This window comes from Schistocerca nitens, chromosome 2 (genome assembly GCF_023898315.1).
Source record: "Schistocerca nitens isolate TAMUIC-IGC-003100 chromosome 2, iqSchNite1.1, whole genome shotgun sequence".
Lineage (NCBI taxonomy): Eukaryota > Metazoa > Arthropoda > Insecta > Orthoptera > Acrididae > Schistocerca > Schistocerca nitens.
The window spans coordinates 452,693,908-452,720,131 of record NC_064615.1 but is presented as its reverse complement, the minus strand read 5'-3'; the positions used below and the strand labels follow the sequence as shown (position 1 = coordinate 452,720,131).

At 44.6% G+C, this 26,224-nt stretch overlaps 1 protein-coding gene across 1 annotated transcript in view; it reads right to left on the bottom strand.

The window, feature by feature from the left end:
* The window catches only part of LOC126235085 (uncharacterized), a 1,179,108-nt gene that overhangs the window by 826,585 nt on the left and 326,299 nt on the right, over window positions 1-26,224 (bottom strand). The gene's annotated exons all lie outside the window — the stretch shown is intronic.

The window sequence follows — 26,224 nt, the reverse complement described above, 5'->3', positions numbered from 1 at the left end:
GCAAATGGAGGACTGGATACAAAATGGCCAAAACTAGAACATGACCTATTGAAACTGATTCGAGGACACTGTCAAAATGGCACTGGAATAATACAAAAATGATTCTGATGCACGCTTAAGCTAGCTCTACAGTGGAACGTAACAGACTTTAACAGTGGAGTTTGTTCGTGCTACAGGTTTATGAAGCGTCATGTGCGTAGCTTGCGAACCAAAACCAAAACATCTCGCAAAATGCCACAAGAGTACGAAGAGAAAATATTATCTTTCCATCGATTTATTATTCAGCATCTAAAGGAAACCAGAGTAAAGCTAAGCCAAATACTGAATATGGACAAAACTCCTCTCACACTTTATTTTCCGAGCAACACAGCTGTTGCCACGATAGGTGCTAAAACTAACTATAAAACAAGTGGACATGAAAAAAATGTACTACACTGTTGTCCGTTCATGTTGTGCTACTGTGCTAAACGTAATGCAATGACCATTTTCAACCGTAAAACAATGCCAGAACATTCTGAAATAGCGCCAGGTGGTGTTGTTCATGTACATGGCAAGAGTTGGATGGACGAGGCTGGTGTGAAATTGCGCATTAACAGAGCGTGCGGGAGAAGGAAAGGTGCCTTATTGAAGAAGAGTTCTCTCCTTGTGCAAGGTCAGTTTACTAGTCATTTGAAAAATTCTGTGAAACAGAATCTGAGACAGGAAAAAAATACAAAGCTTGCTGTTATTCTGGGAGGGCTTACTTTACAATGTTTCGGTAAATAAACCATATAAAGCGTATATGAGAGAGGACTGGAACAAATGGGTGATGGATGAAACCCAACATGAATTCACGCCGAAGGGAGCTTTAAAACGACCTATAATCAAACATGTGAGTCAGTGGATGAAACAGTCGTGCTCTAGAGTGAGAGATGACATTGTTAAATCTTTCAAGAAGCGTGGCTTAAGTAACGCTCTCGATGACAATGAAGACCATCTTATATATGAAGAGGACAACGATGACGACGAAGAGGAAGAGGAGGAGGAAGAAGAAGAAGAAGAAGAAGAAGAAGAAGATCAGACAACGATTTTCAGGAATTTTGAAGGTCAGTTTGTTTTTATAAACTGAACTTTTTTTAGTCTGGCTTTGTAATCTAATTATAAACATTTTAAAAATGTTACTTTTTACAAAATTGCTTTAAAATTAAGGTGCGTCTAATAGTCCCTAGCGTAGCGTAAAATACGGTACGCTTTGGCTTTTGAAGTTTTCCGTATTTGTGGAAATCCTTTTATTGGTTGATATGTTGTATATAATGTGATTCAACGTATGAATATAATGCTTATACAATTCCCAACGTGCTTAATTGCTACTAGCTATCGGCCTTGGCGCAATGGTAACACCGGTCCCCGTCAGATCACCGAAGTTGAGTGTTGTCAGACTGGACTTGGATGGGTGACTATGCCGTCTGCTGAGCGCTGGTGGCGAGCTGAGTGCACTCAGCCCTTGTGAGGCAAACTGAGGAGCTACTTGATTCAGAGCATATTTTTAAGCTAACGGTAACATTTAAGCGGCGCGCGGGATTAGCCGAGCGGTCTTAGGCGCTGCAGTCATGTACTGTGTGTGTGTGTGTGTGTGTGTGTGTGTGTGTGTTTGTCCTTAGGATAATTTAGGTTAAGTAGTGTGTAAGCTTAGGGACTGATGACCTTAGCAGTTAAGTCCCATAAGATTTCACACACATTTGATCTTCTTTTTTAACATTTAAGCTTTGTACGAAACACACTTCAGAAAGCGCATTCTGTCAATATCACCATTTTATCGTTGCACAATTTCGTTCTGCACGAATATTTGTCTCTATTTGGTTTTCTAATGAAGTTTTGGTATGGAACCAGAGCCGACACTATTTAGCCGAATGCAAGAGTGTTGTATTCTTCTCAAGTTACTTAAAAAAATGTAAACATTAGTATGTGCCGACTCAAACGAAAATCAAAACGAAAGCTCTTGCGCACTTTATTCGTTCTCAAAAATGTTTGCCCAAATGCAGGGTTTCCATAATTAAAGGTCCACTCTCAAAACGCTGCAGAAAGAGACCATCACTCAGAATGACGTCAAATTTGAACAGGGGGAACGTCATGGAACAAAAAAAAGTTACAAAAATCTGACCAATACATGGCGCTGTAAGCAGCAGAACATGCACACCAACGCACGCCACACGGCTGCTGCTCAGGTTGCGTCTGAGACACCAAACGTGACTGTCTGCAGGAAGGATCGCGTGGCGCTGTTATTACAGGAACAGTGTGTGTACACCAGTAGCCACCAGTAGCCCTGCACGAGTTCCGGATACTCAAGGGTATAAGAAAAGGGTGTAAGTTCATACATCACTAGGTTCCACAGTAGTGGAGACAAAACCCCTCCTTGTGAATATCACTTGATAGTGTTTATCTCCATTTCCTCATTCTACCGTTTTTCTACTCTGAGTGTTCTTAATCCACGTGCATATGCTGGTCTCAGCATATGCTCTTCTTTAACTCTAACCATGGATTCGAGGATCGTATTGCTAAAAGCCTCCTTGATATCCAGAGAGATGCAGAGAGCTATTTCCTGAAAGTGTAGATCTCTTTCCACCTTCTCAACAAGCTGATGAAGCATTGTTTCACATGATTTACGTGGTTGATATGCGTGTTGGCTTATACGTAGAGGAACCTGTGAGGTAACGGACGAATTGTGGCGCCCTGAAAATATTCTAAGTTCGGAATTGGCATGGCCACACGGGCCACTCAGTCAGCCAGGGCCAAACACGTGGAGCAGAACGTTAACCGGACGAGAGGGATAGCCCCAGCGCATGGTACAGCCGTGTGGCTGGGAATTCCATTGTGACGCCGCGCCGTGTCGATGAAGGAGACACGCTGGGAGTGCCAAAGATGGCGGACTTTGTGAAACCTTAATGGCAGACATTTCACAGTTTGTATAGAAATTAGTAGTAGTCACATGATTCGTGATACCTCAAAAAGAAACATGTACATTACCATTATCTGCACGACGATTCTGATGGTGTAATCAGACTTTCAATATCTTTATTAGTTTAAAGTTTAGTATCTGATGGTAAATTATAAAAGTAACATCCAGCAACGAATTCCCAAAATTTAAACGCTGCATCCGATTTCGTCGATCGACATATCTTTAGAAAGCTATTAGTGTAAACCTAAATTGGTATAAATTACAGGCATGTAACTTTAATAGTACATTAGTTATTGGAGGTCAAAGTGGCCGATTACTGTCGATCGTGTCAGGCCATAAGTACTCCACAGTTACACGAAAAAACGGTAGCAGCATGCTTATAAATATATTTATTCATGTATGTCTTTGTTTATATCCGATATATACTATTCATGAAGAAATTGGTTAAATATTTACTGGGTTTTAGAAAGCAGAAAGACATTAGGCTTCTGGCCTACCTTTTGTTGCTATTCCTTTGACATATTTTTATTTAATTTGTTTATCTATTTAATAACATGTGTTACAGCGTGTATATGGTCCAGCCGTAGGAATATTCATTTAATTTCAAGTTATTTAAATGTAAATCCAGTATTTCGTATGTGTTTCAATATGTTTGTGAGTGTACGTTGGCTTGAAGACATGGAGGGAGCGCTCTAGCCAATCACAGCGCTCGTTACTAAGAGAGACGTATGGGGGTTGGGGAGTTCTGGGCAGTGCGGCATGGGGGAGAATCGCACAGGACATGGGGAGTGCTGGACAGTATGGCACAGCACATGGGAGGTGCTGGACGTGACGGCACGACGGACAGACCGTCGGCGAAAAGACTTGGACAGTGGAGCAGTTTGCGCGTGGTCGCGGAGGATAGAAATATTTCGGAGTGCCAACCTGTGCTCTTGGGTGATTTCCGTGGCTTCTGCAGTGAAGATGTAGTATGCGCTCAGAAGTGAATATCTCGTGAGCTATGTTGTTGTTCATAACTAGTTACATGAAGTAGGAAGCTATTGTTTCCCAGTTATTCAACTTATATTTTATTTAACTGTTGGACCATCGACACCAATAAGTGTTTTGCAGAAATATACCACATCCTCAAAAGTACTTCTGCTACTGTACTCATCATTTAAAGTCATTAAGATAGTACCTGCAGATTTTATTTAATTGCAATCTTTCATTTATAAAATTATATGTTACATTCATAATTCGCGATTGCCGAGTGATAGAAATCTTCGACTATTCGATTCGTGTGTGGATTCTTATCATATACTGTAGACTCAGCAGTATTTGGCCTGTAATACGGCAACTACGTATCCCAGCCACTAGACAACGAAACCAGCCAAAACGTTTAATATTGCAACTCTGAGTCAGAGGGTGCTTAGTTGAGGGCCACCCACCATTTTTTTGAAAGCCCGCATACCTCAGTTCATGTCTTTTCTCTAAAATGCACATAACCAATTTTTAATGTCTTTAAAAGAGAGGAGGACAGGCCGATCAGTCTCATACGCTTGCCTTGGTATGGTCAGTTCCCGGTGGCTTTGGAATCAAAACAACTCTCACCGTCCTGCAGGCATTAGGATGACCCTAAACAGTCTACATAGGAATCTACGTAAATCCTCCCTGGCTTGTTGCAGTACAGCTGGAAAGATACCGTCTGGGCCTGGTAGCTTGAATAGTTGAAACGTTCCCACAGGCCAATGCACTTTTTTGAAATCAATCTCTGGCAGCCCCCCAGATTTCCCTTTGATTAACTGTAAACCAGTGCCTCTCAGGGACTGATTCCTAGTCTATGTTGTCTGCCAGAGTGCACTGAGGGAAATGAGTCCTGAGTTCTGATGAGCACATCAACCATCTCATTCATTGTGTCCTTGTATATCCAGCATCTTCCGTTCTCAGAATGCCTCCTGGATTAGTTGGTATTGTAGTGAGGATTTTGTGGTCTAGCGCTGTACCTTCCACATCCTCACAGAATTCCTTGCAGGACTACGGCTTCATTTGCTTGCTCGCAAGGTTGTATTTGACAAGGGCTATCTGGTACTTTGCCCATTTTCGTTTCTTTCTTGGAGGGTGCATTGTTTTCTTACGTGCTTCCTTTGCACTTCCAGACTGTTGTTCCACCGTCGTACCATCCGGTAACTAGTACATCTATAACTCCTCTCTGAAATTCACTGTGAAGTAGGTGGTACTTGTGTAGTAGTCTACGACGGGTCGCACTAGCGGTTTGTAACGTGTCACCTTTGTGGAATGAGTCCTTTTTCCCAGAATTCTACCAATCAACCGAAATCTGTGATCATTCTATTTCATATCCCCACAAATTGTATTTGTATGAGCTGACCTAATCCAATTGCAATTATTCAATATTATGATCACATGATACTACAGTCCTGCGGCTTCTTTGGTGCACTGTTTCACTTTTCTTAACATACACTCCTGGAAATGGAAAAAAGAACACATTGACACCGGTGTGTCAGACCCACCATACTTGCTCCGGACACTGCGAAAGGGCTGTACAAGGAATGATCACACGCACGGCACAGCGGACACACCACGAACCGCGGTGTTGGCCGTCGAATGGCGCTAGCTGCGCAGCATTTGTGCACCGCCGCCGTCAGTGTCAGCCAGTTTGCCGTGGCATACGGAGCTCCATCGCAGTCTTTAACACTGATAGCATGCCGCGACAGCGTGGACGTGAACCGTATGTGCAGCTGACGGACTTTGAGCGAGGGCGTATAGTGGGCATGCGGGAGGCCGGGTGGACGTACCGCCGAATTGCTCAACACGTGGGGCGTGAGGTCTCCACAGTACATCGATGTTGTCGCCAGTGGTCGGCGGAAGGTGCACGTGCCCGTCGACCTGGGACCGGACCGCAGCGACGCACGGATGCACGCCAAGACCGTAGGATCCTACGCAGTGCCGTAGGGGACCGCACCGCCACTTCCCAGCAAATTAGGGACACTGTTGCTCCTTGGGTATCGGCGAGGACCATTCGCAACCGTCTCCATGAAGCTGGGCTACGGTCCCGCACACCGTTAGCCCGTCTTCCGCTCACGCCCCAACATCGTGCAGCCCGCCTCCAGTGGTGTCGCGACAGGCGTGAATGGAGGGACGAATGGAGACGTGTCGTCTTCAGCGATGAGAGTCGCTTCTGCCTTGGTGCCAATGATGGTCGTATGCGTGTTTGGCGCCGTGCAGGTGAGCGCCACAATCAGGACTGCATACGACCGAGGCACACAGGGCCAACACCCGGCATCATGGTGTGGGGAGCGATCTCCTACACTGGCCGTCGAGGGGACACTGAATAGTGCACGGTACATCCAAACGGTCATCGAACCCATCGTTCTACCATTCCTAGACCGGCAAGGGAACTTGCTGTTCCAACAGGACATTGCACGTCCGCATGTATCCCGTGCCAACCAACGTGCTCTAGAAGGTGTAAGTCAACTACCCTGGCCAGCAAGATCTCCGGATCTGTCCCCCATTGAGCATGTTTGGGACTGGATGAAGCGTCGTCTCACGCGGTCTGCACGTCCAGCACGAACGCTGGTCCAACTGAGGCGCCAGGTGGAAATGGCATGGCAAGCCGTTCCACAGGACTACATCCAGCATCTCTACGATCGTCTCCATGGGAGAATAGCAGCCTGCATTGCTGCGAAAGGTGGATATACACTGTACTAGTGCCGACATTGTGCATGCTCTGTTGCCTGTGTCTATGTGCCTGTGGTTCTGTCAGTGTGATCATGTGATGTATCTGGCCCCAGGAATGTGTCAATAAAGTTTCCCCTTCCTGGGACAATGAATTCACGGTGTTCTTATTTCAATTTCCAGGAGTGTATAAAGCATTCCCTTAACGTATAAAGCAAGATGTCAGTCATCTTTGCACCACTTTGAATACTTTCTAGCAGTTCTTACTGAATATTGACGCATCTTTTTCAGATAGTATGAGCGCGCAGGGATGAAATAAGGCAATAAGTGAGTTGCGCGTTTGTTGAGACTCCGCAGCCGGCGCCGGCAGGCAGATGCGACGCTGTGTGGCAGAGGGCGGCGGCAGCTGCCGAAAGAAGCGATGCGGGTGCCCCGCGGGGCCCAATAAAGGCGCCAGAGCCCGGCCCACGCAGACCTGCCCGCCTCGCCTCTATTGGACGCGCTACGGCACCCACGGGGGTTGTCGCCAGAACTACTGTACTGCCGCCGTGTTTCCCTGCACAGCTAAATCCTGAGACGTTGTCACCCAGCGAGCTTGTCGCAACAGCCGATTACTCTCAACACCACGAGGTGACACCTTTTTCTTTCTTTTTTTGCGAGCGCCCCTTCGTTGATAATGTAAACGTTAGTACTGCCCACGATCTGCAGAACGTCCAAAACGGTAAAGCAAAATTGTTAGAGGAGAATGCAAAGCTGTAGAATCAAACATGATCATGAGAAAGATAGACGATGGCTACAAGAATAATTATGGAGAAAAGAGAACCACATGTATGGATATAGTGAGATCAGATGACAAGTCAGAACAAAATTGCTACACCAAGAAGAAATGCAGATGATAAACGGTTATTCATTGGACAAATATATTATACTAGAACTGCCATGTGATTACACTTTCACGCAGTTTGGGTGCATAGATCCTGAGAAATCAGTACCCAGAACAACCACCTCTGGCCGTAATAACGGCCTTGATACGCCTGGACATTGAGTGAAACAGAGCTTGGATGGCGTGTACAGGTACAGCTTCCCATGCAGCTTCAACACGATACCACAGTTCATCAAGAGTAGTGACTGGCGTATTGTGACGAGCCAGTTGCTCGGCCACCATTGACCAGACGCTTCCAATTGGTGAGAGATCTGGAGAATGTGCTGGCCAGGGCAGCAGTTGAACATTTTCTGTATCCAGAAAGGCCCGTACAGGACCAGCAAAATGCGGTCGTGCATTATCCTGCTGAAATGTAGCGTTTCGCAGGGATCGAATGAGGGGTAGACCCACGGGTCGTAACACATCAGAAAAGTAACGTCCACTGTTCAAAGTGCCGTCAATGCGAACAAAAGGTGACCGAGACGTGTAACTAATGGCACCCCATACCATCACGCTGGGTGATACGCCAGTATGGCGATGACGAATACGCGCTTCCAATGTGCGTTCACCGCGATCTCGCCAAACACGGATGCGACCATCATGATGCTGTAAACAGAACCTGGATTCATCCGAAAAAATGACTTTTTGCCATTCGTGCATCCAGGTGTGCATCATCGCAAGCGCTCCTGTCTGTGATGCAGCGTAAAGGGTAACCGCAGCCACGGTCTCCGAGCTGATAGTCCATGCTGCTGCAAACATCATCAAACTGTTCTTGCAAATGCTTGTTGTCTTGCAAACGTCCCCATCTGTTGACTCAGGGATCGAGACGTGGCTGCACGATCCGTTACAGCCATGCGGATAAGATGCCTGTCATCTCGACTGCTAATGATACGGGGCCATTGGGATCCAGCACGGCATTCCGTATTACCCTCCTGAACCCACCGATTCCATATTCTGCAAACAGCCATTGGATCTTGACCAACGCGAGCAGCAATGTCGCGATACGATGAACTGCCATCACGATAGGCTACAATCCGACCTTTATAAAAGTCGGAAACGTGATGGTACGCATTTCTCCTCCTCACACAAGGCATCACAATGTTTCACCTGGCAACGCCGGTCAACTTTGTGTGAGAAATCGGTTGGAAACTTTCCTCATGTCAGCACGTTGTAGATGTCGCCACCGGCGCCAACCTTGTGTGAATGCTCTGAAAAGCTAATCATTTGCATATAACAGCATCTTCTTCCTGTCGGTTAAATTTCGCGTCTGTAGCACATCTTTGTGGTGTAGCAATTTTAATGGCCAGTAGTGTAGTTGAAGATGAGATGGGAGATATGATACAGCAAGAAATATTTGAGAGGGAACTGAAATACTCAAGTCAAAAGAAGGCCACTGCGGTAGATGGTATTCCCACAGAATTATTGACACCCTTAGGGGAAGAAGCCATGAGGAAACTATTCCACCTGGTACGCTGAATATTTGAGTCTGCAGAGAGAACCTCAGATTTGAAGAAGAATGTAATAATGCCACTTGCAAAGAAGGTAAGTGCTTAGAGTGTTGAATAATTCCAGACCATCAGTTTAACATCGCATTGTTGCAGAGCTGTGGCATTCATTGTTTACAGAAGGATGGAGAAACTGGTAGAAGCCAGACCTGGTAAGATCACTTTGGATTCCGGAGAAATGTAGGTACACACAAGGCAATAATGACACCATGATAGATCTTAGAAAATAGGTTAAAGAAAGTCAAACCTACGTTACAGATTTAGAGAACATAATATTGACTCATTACACTCTTTGACATTCTGAACGTACCAGGCATAAAATACAGGGAACAGAAGGTTATCTACAACTTATACAGGAACCAGACTGCAGTTATCAAAGCCGAAGGAATTAAAGGGAAGCTATGTATGAGAAGAGAGAGACGGGTTGTATACTATTCCCAGTGCTATTCACCTTCTACACTGAGTAAACTGTGAATGAAACCAAGAAGAAACTTTGAACGGGGATTGAAAGGTCATGGAGAACAAAAAGTAATAGAGGTTTGCCAAAGACTTGAGGTGGTAGGCCACTTACTTATTTTAACAACACTGTGAGTCAGATTAATATTCATATTTAGATCACCGTCTCAGTGTTCCCCAGTACTACATTTGTATGTATGGTTTATGACTTTCTTACTTGAGGAATGTTCATATAACTGCATGTGTAGCCTGCAGAGAGCTTGTACCTGAGAGGCCGTAGTGGAGACAACAGAGAACGAAGAGAGTTGGATTGTGGGCCATAAACACTGAGTGCAGTGGCCTGGCTGTGTGAGTGATTCTGGAAGCAGCAGCACCGCGGATTGCTCCTACAGAGGGACTTTTGTCCGTATCACTCCACTCTTTCCTGTTAGGCCCATACGTCTAACTTTTGGAGTTCCGTTATTAATGAATCCATGGAAATACGACTGCGTGACAGTGAGTCTCGTATTAATCGAGACGGCGGATTCCAATTGAATTCGGCATGGAATCCAATTGTTGAAAAACTTCGTAACCTCCGTAGCCGGCGTAGTTCTGTGATGGAACCGCGGGACGACAATCGAATTAATATTGATGTGGCGAGTTCTCACCACGGAGGGGGCACGGCGCAGCAGAACCGAACGCGCTCAAGCAGCGCACGCGCAACGCCAAGTGAATCCACCACGTATGTGCCGGAGGGGCCTTAAATACCAGAGCTCAGTGCGCTTTCGCCAGTATCGCCTGAAGATGGCCAGAAGACTTTGCGCCAAAATATTGTGGCAGGAAGGTACAAACATCAGGCAGTTCGCCCGAAATTTTGTGGAACAAGTCTCAAATGATTTCGTCATCGACAGAACGTTGAACTCAAAATCTGTCCTTCTTCTGTTCCTTCTACAGACTATTGCAGGATTTTCAGTGATTACAAAATTGGTGTATGTCTTGTCAAATGTCCTATTGAACTGTCGTCTTCTAATACCGAATTCCACATACTTCTTTCCTCACTAATGTTCACTACACCTTTTTGTTCTGTTTCTTGTCTGCCCTCACACATATTTTAAATGCTTCCAACTCCTTTTTCTTGGGCTCTTCCACAGCCCTTATTTAACTTCTTTGATGACCATGCTCTTATTTCTTAAAACCATAACAAATGTTGACACCGGTAGACGTACACTGCCTGACAAGAAAGTGAATCACCTTGAAGCGGAGGAGGAAATGAAGTGAAACTTCACAGGCTAAGAGGGTATGTAGTGCTGTTTCAGTGATTGCAAAATTGAATCACATTTGCAAAACATCTGCAAAGAAATTGTCAGTGTGATATTACATCCCCCTGCCCCTCCCACCCCCCCCCCCCCCTTCTGACCTGGATGCATGCTTGGGAAGGATATCATTTAGCCTTTGTATCCTCTCCTGAGGCACGTTGACCCACAACTGTTGTAGCTTGCCCTTGATATCCTGGATATTGGCACCAGGATGGAACTGACATCTGAGCTGGACCGATACATGTTCTGTCAGGGACATATCCGGAAGTCTTGCTGGTCACAGAGTACTTCAAAATGATGCAAACAGTTCATAGAGGCACGTACGATGTGTGGACGAGAGTTGTCCTGGTGAAAGACGGCACCGTTGTACTGCCGCATAAGAGGTAACATATAACGACGCAGGATGACCGTGGCTTACCCTTCTGCCGTCAGAGTTCCCTCAGTCGCTTCCAGCATGATCTAAAGTTCCTAAAGTCATGCCCGATGACTCCCCACACCATGATCCCAGGTGTAACACCGCGCCGGCTGCGGTAGCCGAGCGTTTCTGGGCGCTTCAGTCTGGAACCGCGCGACCGCTATGGTCGCAGGTTCGAATCCTGCCTCGGGCATGGATGTGTGTAATATCCTTAGGTTAGTTAGGTTTAAGTAGTTGTAAGTTCTAGGGGACTAATGACCTCAGATGTTAAGTCCCATAGTGCTCAGAGCCATTTGAACCATTTTTGCAACACCGCTGTATCTCACCAAAACATGGCAATAAAAGGGCTTCTCACCAGGTCGGTGGTCACCGACTCTAATGAAGAACACCGACTTATCGCTGAACACAATGGGACCCCGTTCATCAAAGTCCATGCCTTCCAGGTCACAGCATCAATCAAACACAGCTGTTTGTGATGTGATGTTAACAGCAGCCTCCACATGGTACGGCAACTCTAGTCCAGCTGCTAGTATGCGACCAATGGTGCAGCATTACACCGAATGTCGCAGGGGCCCAGTACTTATTCTGGACTGGCAGGCGCAGGAGGTGTGAAGGGATTACGATGTGCTTGGTGCACAATATGGCGATCCTCCCTCGTGATGGTCAGACGTGTCAACCAGGACCTCGATGGCAAGTATACCTGCTCTTACGTTCCGATGCAGTCCAACGTCGGACCACTGTCATATCCGAATGCTCCACAGATCTGGATACTGCATGATTCGAACAGCTGGGCGAATGAAGATCGACAATGATCACCACTTTCAAACTGTGTCAGACGCTCGTAACACCCTTTCACGTGCGTACATGACATCTCCGTGTCCTTCATAGTGATGACTCAACACCTCATCCTGTTCACGGCCGTTATATAACTAATAGGCATGTAAAAATACTAAGCATGAACAATATTAATGCACTCTGGTGGCCTTTCTGCCAGTCAAAGAGAAGTGCAACTCTACACAAATACTCAGCGATAGTATGTAACTGTTCGAAGTTTCATTCGAATGCGACCACTCCTTCTAGGTACTTCATTTTTTCTGTCACGCAGTGCATTTTACCAGAGCGTGCTGAAAACTAAAGCCTCCGAATTATTTATGTGAAAACCCTTAAAGCTTTTAAAATAAAACAAATATTTTTAACATTCGACATCTTTATTCCTCATGTCTACATATTTATTTCCCAACATGCTCATAGTGATGATGAACACTTTTCTCCCAACGAGAGACCAGTTCTTTGATACCGACGCGGCAGAAGTTTGCCTTTGTCGCCAGCGTCATTTCAGCTTGCACCGCTTCATCACTGTCGAACAGAAGTCCCTGAAGGTGTCCTGTAAGTTTTGGATACAGATGAAAATCGGATGGAGCCAATTCGGGACTGTACGGAGGATGTTAGATTACAGGGAAACCAAGGCGTCTGATTGTTGCAGATGTCGCACCGTTCGTGTGTGGTCTGGCATTGTCATGCCGAAGCATGGGTTGCTCCATGTGTGGACGAGCTCTTTGAATTCGAAGCTCGATTACAGCATGCTGTTTCTCGCGCAGCGACGTTCACTGAGGTGACAAAAGTTATGCGAATATACAGATGGCGGTAGTGTGGCGCACATAAGCTTTAAAAGGGCAGTGCATTGGCCGAGCTGTCACCTGTACTCAGCTTATTCATTGTAAAAGGTGTGCGACGTGATTACGGCCGCACGACGCAAATTAACAGACGAGTGTCGCCCCGAAGGTATGCTCCGAATTTTTTTCTTCAACAATTCTTTACTGAACATAATGAGAATTACACACACGAAAGATTGGTGTTTTATCAACACACCGTATTTTTCCATGTAATCTCCATCCCCTTCTATTGCCTTCCTCCAGCACGAAACAAGGGCGTGTATGCACTGTCGTTACCAATCCTTATACTGGTAGTGGAGTCATTGCTCCACTGTGAGAATCACCTGCTCATCGTCCTCGAAATGTCTTCCGCGAATGGCATCCTTTAATGGCCCAAATAAGTGGAAGTCCGAGGGAGCTAGGCCAGGTGTGTCAGGCGTGATAGCCGTGGATGGTCTCCCCGACCGCTGCAAATTGTGGAGCTCCACCGAACCGCCTTGTGATGACCGCGCCATCCGTGCCCAGCGACTGAACTGTACTTCGAAATTGGAATTACATTAACATCTTCAGCTGCCAACGGGCGTTGATTTATATCAACGGGGACATGTTGAAAATGTGTACCTCGACCGGGACTCGAACCGGGGATCTCCCGCTTACACGGCAGACGCTCTATCCATCTGAGCCCCCGAGGGCACAGAGGACAGCGCAACTGCAGGGACTATCTCGCACACGCAGTAACCGCGAGACCCACATTCTCACCTTGTATGTGCACACACTACATTCTTAGTGTCCCACCCCATCACACTCATTACTCGTGGAAGACATTCTTACCGAGTCCCATAAGAGTTAGGGGATTGTGTGTGCATCCGCACAGAAGAAGGTCATGGTCGTTGTTGCCAGAACTATATACGTATATGGATATGGTGTCTGTTCTTTCGGACATGTCCGAAAGAACAGACTCCATATCCATGTAAGTATAACTGTACTTCTGCCGACAGCAGTTGCTCCATAGACATTGCACAAGCGTTTGTGAATATTCCTCGCAGTTTCTTTCTTTGCAGTGAGAATTTCAATGGCGGCACGTTGCTCCTAAAGTACATCACCTGCAGACGCAATTTTGAGACTGTCCTGCGGGTACGCTATCTGCGGAAGTGACGGAAATTATCGCGCTCACTCAGAAGACTTCATATAATACGTTTCGCATTCGTAGCGTTGTTTTCGGCTCAGAAAAAAAATGCTGTGCATTACTTTCTGGGCAACCCTCTTACTTTGAAAGTGGAATTGTAGTTGCACCCAGACGCGTGGTAGACTCCATTTGGGAAATCGTCAGGGAATTCAATATTCGGAGTTACACAATGTCAAGAGTGCATCGAAAATACCAAATTTCGGGCATTACATCTCACCATGGACAACACAGTAGCCAACGGCCTTCGCAAAACTACCGAGAGCAGCGGCGTTTGCGTAGAGTTGTCAGTGCCAACAGACGAGCAATACTGAGTCAAACAACCACAGAAATAAATGTGGAACGTACGACGAATGTATCTGTTAGGACAGCGAGGCGAAGTTTGGAATGCCTTTGCGAACAGCACACATCGCCTGCAGCGCCTCTACTGGAGTCATGACCATCGGTTGGACCCTAGGCGACAAGAAAACCGTGGCCTGGTCGGATGAGTCCCGATTTGAGTTGATAAGAACTGATTGTAGGGTTCGAGTGTGGCGCAGAGTCCACCAAGCCATGGGCCGAAGTTGTCACCAAGACACTGTGTGGATCCATAATGGTCTGGGCTAAGTTTACATGGAATGCACTGGGTCCTCTGGTTCAACTGAACCTATCACTGACTGGAAATGATTATGTTCCGCTACAAGGAGACTATTTGCAGCCATTCATGGACTTCATGTTACCGATGACAGTACTCTATGTCACTGGGCCACAATTGTTCGCGTCTGGTTTGAAGAAACTCTGGACAATTTGGGCCGATGATCTGGCCGCCCAGATCGCTGACATGAACCCCATCGAACATCTGTGGGACATAATTGAGAGATCATTTCGTGCACAACGTTCTGCACCGGCAACGCCTTCGCAGTTATGGACGGCTATAGAGGCAGCAAGGCCCAGTATATCTGCAGGGGACTTCCAGTGACCTGCTGAGTCGACACCACGTCGACTTGCCGAACTACGCCGGAGAAAAGGAGTCCCGACACGATATTAGGAGGTGTTCCACGACTTCTGCCACCTCAGTGTAGTTACGTCATACACTGCTATGTTGCAAGCAGTTCGGAGCCCTCTAGCAGTAGACGGCTGCAAATAAGTAGACATGGACAATGAAGATATAGAATGTAAATAATGTTCGTTTAATTTAAATATTCGTAAGAGTTTTCACCCAAGGAACCCAGTGGTATTACCTATCAGCACGCCTTCGTATTGAAATACAAATTGTGTTAAGTTTTCCGACTCGTTAAATATTCTTGCAATCTGCATGTGACTGCGAGCACTGAATTTGTAATTTATCAATCGAATAATTAAACACACTTTCTTTGTAATGCACAGGACGACTTATCTGCTGTGGTCTCTCCACGTTTTGGTGATACATCACGGAGAAGCCTCAAGTTTACAAGTAAAATGAGTAACAGAAGAATGAAACCGCTCTAGCGTTCTTTTGGTAAACAAAACAGAGGTTTTTAAGCAAGACTACTGATGTAGTTCATAAATAGTACTGATTGAAGTAGTGAGGTATTTAATGCGAAAACAATTCAAAAACGCAATTTATCGATCAACGGTGTGGAAAGACATGATAGAAATCACTAAGACATGAAAGCAAATGAATGGGGCAGGGCACAAACTGAATGGAGGCGGGTGGGAGATTTATTCGGGCAAATGAATGGTAGACATGCCAACGAAGTACTTCGCTGGATGCAAAGATCTACGGAAAGACCGAGGGGACGACCTCATGTAAAGTGGGAAACATATACAGTGGCAGCAACGTAGATGCGAGCACGTGAAGACCATAAGAAATGGAAGAGTCGGAAGGAGACATCTATCCTGCAGCGGATGTCATGTAGCTGTGCTGATATTATCGACACAAATAGAAAGTATTCACAATTACTACTTCCCAGCCAACAATAATTCCGATTTTTGTTTCAGATTTTATGATTATTGCGTTTGTTTTTCAAGCAAAGCGAATAGTCTTTGTTGATTTATCTATTTGTTCAAACGACTTGCATCGCTATAGAGAAAAACTTACATTATTCGTCCTCAATATCTGCTATGAGCGTTTCATAATACCATTCTCTAGTATTTTGAAGACCTAAAAAGTTTGTCTTGAAATAGATGTACTGAAAATTATTTAATAAGTTTAACTTCTGTGCGGAAGAAGTGAAGGAATTGAAAGAAAGTATCGGCAGAGCAGTAGGCACAGAAGGGTAACAGATACACATGCTTAATGTTTTCTGACACTACTATCATTCTGACAGGTAGGAAGGAGGGATTAAAATGACTGTTGACTGGAATGAGCAACATACTTAGAGTAAAATTAGTGTTTTGAGTAAGCGAATATAAGATTTACTCGATGCTGAACAATAGAAAGAATCTGTTTAGAAAAGAATAGTAGAAAATTCTTCTGTGTAGGAAATGAGGCGCACAGGAAATATAACAAAAATTCTATTAAAGTAGAGTAAAACTTTCTTAAATACAGGGCCGTGCTGTAAAGTGATGCCTCCATATCGCTTACGTGGAAACTCTAAGGTTTTTAAATAAAACAAACGTTTTTTAATTTGTACATCTTCATTCTTCATCTCTTCAAATCTGCAGCTCTCTCCTGCTAGGGGGATCTGAATTGTGTTGTGTAACACGACGGTGTGCAACGTAACTATGCGTGTGCGTGACAAACAGCGTGCTGTAATCGAACTTCGAATACGAGCAGTTCGTCCACACGAGGAGCACCCTCTTCTGCAGTGTGACACTGCCAGACCTCTCATATGCGCTGCGACATCTGCAACAATGCGATGCCTTGGTACCACTGTCATCGATCATCCTCCATACAGTCCCGACTTCTTCCCATCTGATTTTCATCTATTTTCAAAACATAAAGAACACCTTCGAGGATCCAGTTTGATAGTGATGGAGCGGTGCAGGCAGAGGTGAGGTTGTGGCTCCATCAATAAGGTCAAACATCCTACAGTGACTGTTTCAACAAACTGGTCTCTCATTGGCACAAAAGTTTTCATCGCCAAGGTAACTATGTTGAAAAATAAATAGACGACATGAAGAATAAAGATGTGGAATCTTAAAAACGTTTGTTTTATTTAAAGAACTTTAAGAGTTTTTACATAAAAATGTTTGGAGCCATTATTTTTCAGCACGCCGTCGTACTAAACTTTCTCCGTTTTCTGGACCCACCGATTTGCTGCCTAGGTACAGAACTACCGGATGGTGGAGGCTAAGTAATTTTATATCGGCTGAGCATGTAGTTTACGGAAGTCAAAGTAAGGAAAAGAATGAATCTGTTGCATTGAAACTGGAGACGCAGCCGCAGGATAACAAACTCAGTCGCCACAGAGTTTTCCTCGCCGCTCTGGACAACAAGCCACAGGTCCGTGGTGCCCTCCCCAGTAAGGGTAGCTACAGGAAGTTCTTTTTTAGGAGCACACACTTCACCGTGTTTCCTCCGAGGCAATAAAACCCTGGAGAGACGCTCTCCTGAGCCCAGTCGGCTGCAGATTTCAGGCGGAGCTCATTCAGTAGCCAGTTTGTGACGGTGTTGTTAACTTTCTAGTATGGAAGTCGCCGCCATCTTTAGTTAACGCTGACTATCTTCCATTACTGTGGAATCACTAGAGTGTAAAATAACGTCGGTATGGATCCGTCTGCATTGGGGGCGTTTGTTGCGCCTATATCGTTCATGGTAAATACGCTCGCACGCAGCTTGCTTTGCGAGGAAGACTGGCTGTTCGAGGAGAATCTTTAATTTTGGATTGGCGTCATACTATGTTGTAAGAAGTCTAACAGCGAAATGCTTTTTTATGTTCAGTATACAACTAGTCTGTAAACGACTTCTGATGATTGTAATTGGGCAATGAATGCCAATGTTCTCTGTAAATGATTTCTGATGGTAATTAGGCAATGAGTGCCTATGTTCTGTGTAAATGACTTCTGATGATTGTAATTAGGCAATGAATGCCCATGTTCTCTGTAAAGTTACTCATGAACATTATTCTGTAATACTACGTACATGGTACAGAAATGTTCAATAACTAGGCAATGAGTGCCACCCATTACTAGTGTAATTCTCAATGAAGACTAGTATGTGACTTAATGTCCTTTACCTTCTAACCTAATTACCTGGAATTACTGCAATATCCGTTTGTCCTGTATATCCTCATGATCATGGAGCACTATCTTTGGTTTTTGCACTAATTCTACGTTGCTGTAACAGACAAGAACGTGGTGTTGACACGACATGCTGTCCACCACAATGAGTGATGAGATGCTATTATGATCCCACTGTTTGGTGTACCTAATGTATTACCAAAAGGATAACATGGAATATTACTACGACATTTCAGTGTCTTGGCTACGCTGATTAATACTTCTGGGAAAAGAACTGTAGATTGCCTCACTCGGTGTTGTGCTTCTGTAGAAAGATATGGACTTTCAGTGCAGCTGCGTGCAACCTAAAGTGCTACAACCATGACGCAATCCTTCCTATTCCTTTCCTAATTCTTGTAAAATGAAAAAGTCATATACAGTGCGTGTGCACTTCCTTTCATTTGTTAAAAAGATCAGTTGTCCTGAAATTACTAAAGACTTCTATAGTGCATGTGCACTTTATTTCACTCCTTGATATGTTCATTTGTTGAAGAAAAATACTAGAGTATTACAGTGCGTGTGCACTCTATGCCATTTGTTAATATGATTTGTACTCATTTTGTGATTTTGCAAATATGTTCTGAACTCGAGTGCATGTGCACTTTTGTCATTTTGTTAACATGTTTTCTACTCTTTGCATATAGATTTTGTGATTTGCTGATATGTTCTGAACTACAGTGCGTGTGCACTTTTGCCATTTGTTAATATGTTTTGTACTGAACTTCAGTGCGTGTGCACTTTTGTCATTTCTCAATATGATTTGTACTCGTTGCCTATACATTTGTGATTTCCTGATATGTTCACTACTTCAATGCGTGTGCACTTTATGCCATTTGTACTCATTACGTATACATTTTGTGGTTTTCTGATATGTTCTGTACTACAGTGCGTGTGCACTTTTGTCATTTATCAATATGATTTGTATTCATTGTATATACATTTTGTTATTTGATGATATATTCTGAACTACTGTGCGTGTGCACTTTTGCCAATTGTGAATATGTTTTGTACTCATTGTATATATATTTTGTCATTACCTGATATGTTCTGTACTACTGTGCGTGTGCATTTTTGCCAATTGTGAATATGTTTTGTACTCATTGTATATATTTTGTCTTTGCCTGATATGTTCTGTATTCAGTGCATGTGCACTATATTTACTTGATGTTCTACACCTATATATCTGTATATTCTGTGATTGTAAAGTTAATTAGTTAAGAAAAAATTTGTTGCTCATGGCAAGTCCAAATGACTCACCATCGCTGCCAAATTTTTGCCCCCCCCCCCCCCCCCCCCCCCCCCAGTGGAGGGTTATGAAACGCGTACGTTTCATATGTAATCATTACCAGCGATGGCGAGGCATGACAGAATCTCTGACCAGAGAGTTATTTATCGTTGCTAGTCTGCGCTTGACCGCGCGAGTCGACAGTTGGAGAGTAGTAGCAGTCTGGTACAGTTGTGTGTGGCGAGTCGGCATGCGTCCGCGGTGTGCTCTGCCCACGAGTCTGGTCAGGAATGTGGTGGACGATATGTATATTATTATAGAAGGTAATGAAGCAGCATTGCGCTCAGCTAATAACGTATGTTAATTGTAATTGATTTATTCAAAAAATGCCCCAATAATAATTTTTCTATAAAGTAACCTTTTTAAAGAAAAAGATTCATTTCAAGTTAAATAATATTTCCTATGCATTCCCTCCAAGAATCAAAATTAAATATACGCCAGCATTGCACGGAGCTGTGCGGAAAAATAAGAGCAGATATAGATGCAGTGTTACTGAGGTAAGAATTTATCAGGTTTAATTATTTCACAGGGCCGAAGGTCAGCGCAGCTGCCCTTTAAAATTTATCAGGTTTAATTATTTGTTTTAAGATGTTACATACAGTTCTTGGTTCAGTATTTAATTAACATTATTGTGGGTTTAATGAGCAATCATCTTAACGTTAATTTTGTGGGGACTTTACATTTGGGCCATTATTATTCTTTAATTTTGCAAGGAGGTTACGCTTGGCTCATTTTTATTATTCAGTTTTGTGGGAAGACAACATTTCACTTAACATTGACTTTCATATTCTTGCTGGGAGTTTACAATTTCACTATTATTGACATTTAAAATTTTTGCGGGGAGGTTACACCACAAATTTCAAAAAAATATAATTCGCGTGCTTTCCCACATTCTACAATTTTGATGCACTTATTGAATAACATTGATCTGAATACAAATGGCCCCAAGCGTGTCCTCTAATTAAGGTGACTATGTGTGATGGTGGTCCGTTGTTTGACTGGAACATGTAGTCTTCATTAGAGTGACGTATAGCTGTTATGTCAAATCATGGTTAGCGTCTGAACGCTAACCGTGCTGTGTCCAGTGGGGTACGTGAGGCGGCGTGCGCTGTCGTCCCACGCCCGCCGGCCGCCCCTTGACCGGACAATTAAAACCCATTTGCGGCAACGCGTAGGGCGCCGCCGCCACACGCCGCGAAACCGGCGACTAGCAGGCAGCCAGCCGTGTCCGTCTGTAAGCACAGCGATTACTAGCTACTGGCGACTCTGCGAGGGCGGATTTTCTCCAGCACTGGACCCAACGGCTCGAGCACCTGTACCAAACCTAGATGTATTAGCCTCGCCACTCAGAAGTCTAATTGTAGGTGTTGTGGTTATCATTGTGGACACTTGATCAAGTGGTCTCAGGTTCGATTCTCGACTGGGTCGCAGTTTTTCGTGTTTAGATCTGGGTGTTAAGTAGAAAACGCTTACACCAGGCAAGACCCAGAAGGGGACTCATGGCCAAATATGGCATACGCACATTTATATATTTTTGTATTGTAAATGTAACATTGAGTAACGCTACCTGTATTCTCTGTTGGTGCTTGATATAACATGTCAATATTGCTAAAAGGAAACTCTCTTCTGACGTCGTGCATATATTATTTACTTAGTCTCGAACCGGTACTCAGTTTTTTCACGTCTTCGGCATACCTCTGTGTTCTAGACATTTATCTACGCATCACCCCGGTTCCCGGAACTCGGGAAGATAGATGTTGACTGTGTATATTGTATCACAGACACGGCCCCCTTGACTGTTCAGAGATGTCACTAAACCCACCCAAAGATGTAAAAACCACGCATGAGGAGCGCCTATCAGACGGAGGGCGTTCGACAGCCGATCCGTTCAAGTCATTCCACCAGAAGGAGCTACATGGCTCATGTTCTCTGTAGTTCAACCATGCTTAGACGATCAATACCGCTGTTCGACGCGTCCACATTGTTACTTTGTGACAGGAAGGGCTCTCAACAACGGATGTGTCCAGGCGTCTCGGAGTGAACCAAAGCGATGTTGTTCGGACATGGAGGAGATACAAAGACACAGGAACTTTCGATGACATGCCCCGCTTAAGAAGCCCAAGGGCTACTACTGCAGTGGATGACCGCTACCTCCGGATTATAGCTCGGAGGAACCCTGACAGCAACGACACCATGTTGAATAATGCTTTTCGTGCAGACACAGGACGTCGTGTTACGACTCAAACTGTGTGCAATATGCTGCATGATGCGCGACTTCATGGCGAGGTACATCTTTGCGACCACGACAACATGCAGCGCGGTATAGATGGGCCCAACAACATGCCGAATGGACCGCACAGAATTGGCATCATGTTCTCTTCACTGATGAGTGTCGCATATGCCTTCAACCAGACAATCGTCAGAGACGTGTTTGGAGGCAACCTGGGCAGGCTGAACGCTTTAGACACACTGACCAGCGAGTGCAGCAAGGTGGAGGTTCCCTGCTGTTTTGGGGTGGCATTATGTGGGGCGGACATACGCCGATGGTGGTCATGGAAGGCGTGAATTCCATCCTCCGACCGATAGTGCAACCATTTCAGCAACATATTGGCGAGGCATTCGTCTTCATAGACGGCAGTTCGCGCCCCCATCGTGCACATCTTGTAAATGACTTCTTTCAGGATAACGACATCGCTCGACTAGAGTGGTCATCATGTTCTCCGGACATGAACCCTATCCAGCATGCCTGATATAGACTGAAAAGGGCTATTTATGGACGACGTGACCCACCAACCACTCTGAGGGACCTACGGCGAATCGCCTTTGAGAAGTGGGACAATCTGGGCCAACAGTGCCTTGATCAACTTGTGGATAGTATGCTACGACGAATGCAGGCATGCATCAATGCAAGAGGACATGCTACTGGGTATGAGAGTTACCGATGTGGACAGCAATCTGGACCACCACCTCTGAAGGTCTCGCTGTATGCTGCTATAACATGCAATGTGTGGTTTTCAGGAGCAATAAAAAGCGTGGAAATGATGTTTATGTTGATCTCTATTCCAATTTTCTGTACTGGTTGGGGAACCGTCGGAACCGAGATGATGCAAAACTTTTTTTGATGTGTGTATAAAGCTTTTTTTTAATCATCAAGTTACTGTGGAAGGCACGCTGTATAAGGAATACAAGCCTAAAAGCAATTTGTCATCCGTTAGCAGCGAAGCCAGCAACTGTGACAGGCTCCAACCATGTTCTGCCCTCAGCCCATCTGAGGGTGGAGGGCCACAAGCGGCGGCAGCGCAACGAGCGGACGTGATACACGTGACACTCTTGGACGATAGCTTCATTCTCTTCTGTCGGTGCGTTGACGGGGGCTCATGTAACCTCCTAGGACGTTTGTTTACACATTATTATGCTGGATTTCGTATATTGTAATGCATAGGGCTAACCATGCAGCTCGCTTCGGTCTCTCGATTGTCGGCTGTGCCGTTGTGTGGCCATCTTTCCTGAGCGTGCCTCTGCAGATCGACAGCGGAGCTTCACTACTCGTAAGGCGGGCTTCAAGCAGTAAGGGGTCGGAGGAAGGACCGCGGTGTGGAGGAAGGGCCACGAAGTGCTATGCTGGGTGAAGCTGTGAATCTGATGCGGGCGGGTGTTTTGAACAGCGTGCGGAGTTGTATGCAAGGAACACGATGGTGACTGAGCTGCGTCAGCTTTTTGTACCTGTCGGGCAAACGAGGATTGAGTCCATTCCCTCACAGAAGAACCTTACACTAGTTAAAATGTGCGCAGTTTTAAGATTCTGAACTCTGTTTGCGTTTACTTTTAGTTAATTCCAGTAACTTAGCAGTTGTAAATAATTTTGTACCTCAAGTAGAAGCCTGTACCATTTATGAGATATAATCCTAACAACTGTATTAAGATTTTCTAGCAATAATTCCTCACTGTCACCTCACCGATTTACCAAGCTACAGTGCTTTAATATCTTGCCACATTTTGCTGAACGTTTTGTTAAACAGGGTTGTAATTGTTTGAACCGTAAATGATGCTGCTGTTGTTACCCCATTCCGTCCCACAGTCAGACGTGCTGAATCCTAATGTAGTTTGTTAAAGAAATGCAATGCGTTCTCATAGATATTATAAAAAACTGAGTCTTTAACCAACTTTAAGTGCTATTTTTATGAATCGAAAATTGTGGATGGGCAGAATGGAGGCTGTTGTTGTGTGTATTTATTAGCTAACTTCCTTGTACAATATGGCTGGTCAGACTGTATGAACAAAGTGCCAAGATAACGATATGAACCAAGATCAGCGTCTAGAAGCATTTTCTGCAAATTCCAGAGGGAGGGATACAAGCTGCAAAGAAATAAACTGCATACTTACTCCACCACAATACCCTCTGGAAAGAGCGAGACCACCCAGAGTCTCCAGAGTCTAAACTTTCACGTCATCGTCTCGGAAAAGTGAATTCTGTATACGCTGTGAAACATTGTCTCTGCTAGGCGAAGATCTAGGACGCGATGCGAAACGTGCTAGAGTGTTACGTAGAAAGGATGTAAACTCAACAATAGCCAGGGAAGCTACACAACTTCTAACAGTGCACCTTTTCTTACTGGCAGATAAAAGTGAAAGTATTATTTAAATTAATAAAAAAAATTGGTGTGCATGAGTATGAGTTTGGCCTGGGAAAGACATTTCAAATGTTATGGCAGGACATGGTTAGTAATTTTACATACATCCACATATAATTAATCCTTTAAGTATACTGAAGTATTATTAGTTTTAAACCTTTAGGCTATCGCAAAAATACTATTGTGATTCCCACGTAAAAAGTGGTAATGACTATTCGATAGGATTCCGTAAAAATACATCTCCAGGTTCGACTTGTTAAGAACAGAATATTTAAACGACACGACGCGATAAGCAGTCGGTCGCTTTACATTCAGACAACGTGATCACAACTTCCTGACACATCTACAAGGAAAATATAAGCTCGTTAGACAAATGTAACATGGTGATATCAACTGGTTCGCTACAATGGCTGCATACACTGATATTTATGAATGAAAATACTGTTATACCATAAAAAATCTGTAACAGAGATTTCAACAACACACCTCTTAGTACATCGAATGCCAAAACAAAAGTGAATCATAAGATGAGGAAGTCTTCGCTTTCGTTCAATATCCTTTATTTTTTTAGAAAAATGAAGGTAGTTTAGTTATAAAGGTTTTCTTCTTCCGTTTCATACTTAGAGTGTCTTCTAATTTTCCAGAACATTTGTCAGTTAATCGTTGGTATTATATGGGGAGCCCCAGAAATGTTCCCACAAACTTAGAGCGGTTGTAAAGAGTGCCTTGAGGAACAAATCAAGGATGGGAACCCGTGTCTAGAAAAGTCTTCTAACGACGCTAGAGATCGTCGAAGTTATAGGCGCCGCCATTTGGCATTAGGCCATCCCTTCGGCAGCAAATTTTCAACATTTTTCGGTATAGAGGAGAAAAATAAACTGTGGATGAAAACCGAAGCCCAAAACCGTCATCCACCGAGGCAAAGAGCACCGCATTCATAGGAGACAAGGCCTTTCTACACTGGCGATCGTGGCAATCAGTCGCGATCACTGAATAAAGTCACATTTGCTGCGAAAGGGGTGGCCTTGTGACAGGCGCCGATGCTGTAATTTCAAAGCTCTGCAGCGCCATTGGATGACGTTTCCAGACATGGGTTCCTGTCTTCTATTCGTACCTCAATACACCCTCTATAGCCCCTCAAAGTTTTTCGCAGCGTTTCTGTGACACCCTGTATGTGTCACTTAGATAAGACTTTTTTTACAAATTGAAACGTCTTTTTTAAGATACACTGCAGACCTGGCCATCCACCTTCAGATGTGTCAAGAGCTGAATGCAGTTGCTGACTTCACTGCTAAGAGATCAGAGATGCTATTGGGCTGGTGTTCTTTGCGGATCATGCTTTCCTCAGTTGCCTGATATCCCAGTGGCTAGAACACAGGGCTCAAAAGGACAGGTTTAAGCGGGTAGATTCAAGCGTTAGCTAGTATTTACTAGGTTTTCCTGATACAGCTTTCAAGTAAATTCGCGTGACGGTAACTAAGTGAGAAGACATGCTGATGGAGATATCATAACTCTCTTTCAGGACCATAGCGCTGTGAGCTTTCAATAATCGTTATGCTGGTAACTGACAGCCCAGAGCCTTCTGTGATGGTGTCTACTAAGAATACTTAAAAGTACAAACACGTACAGTTTGGGAATATCCATTATGTCGTGTCAAATAAATGAGTCATTACACGTAATCAGTCTGCCTCCATAACTGAATGGTCTGCACGGCTGACTGCCCTGAGGACGACCCGGGTTCTGTTCCCGGTACTGCTAGGGATTTTTCCTTGATGAGGGGACTGGAACGGAATGCACACAGCCTCCTCATGCCAGCTGAGCAGCTATGTGTTTGAGTAGTCACAAAAACTGAAAACATCCGGGAGAGCAGTGTGCAGACCCCATGTGCATCCATATCATACCCAAATGACGCCACTGGTGAAGGATACGGCTAGTGGTCGGTATTGATGGGCCTGTGGATGGGGTTTGGAATGAGGTGACAAAAGTCATGGGATAGCGACATGCACATATACAGAAGGCGGTAGTATCACGCAAACAAGCTATAAAAGGCCGGTAGATTGGGGGGGTGTTATTTGTACTGAGGTGATTCCT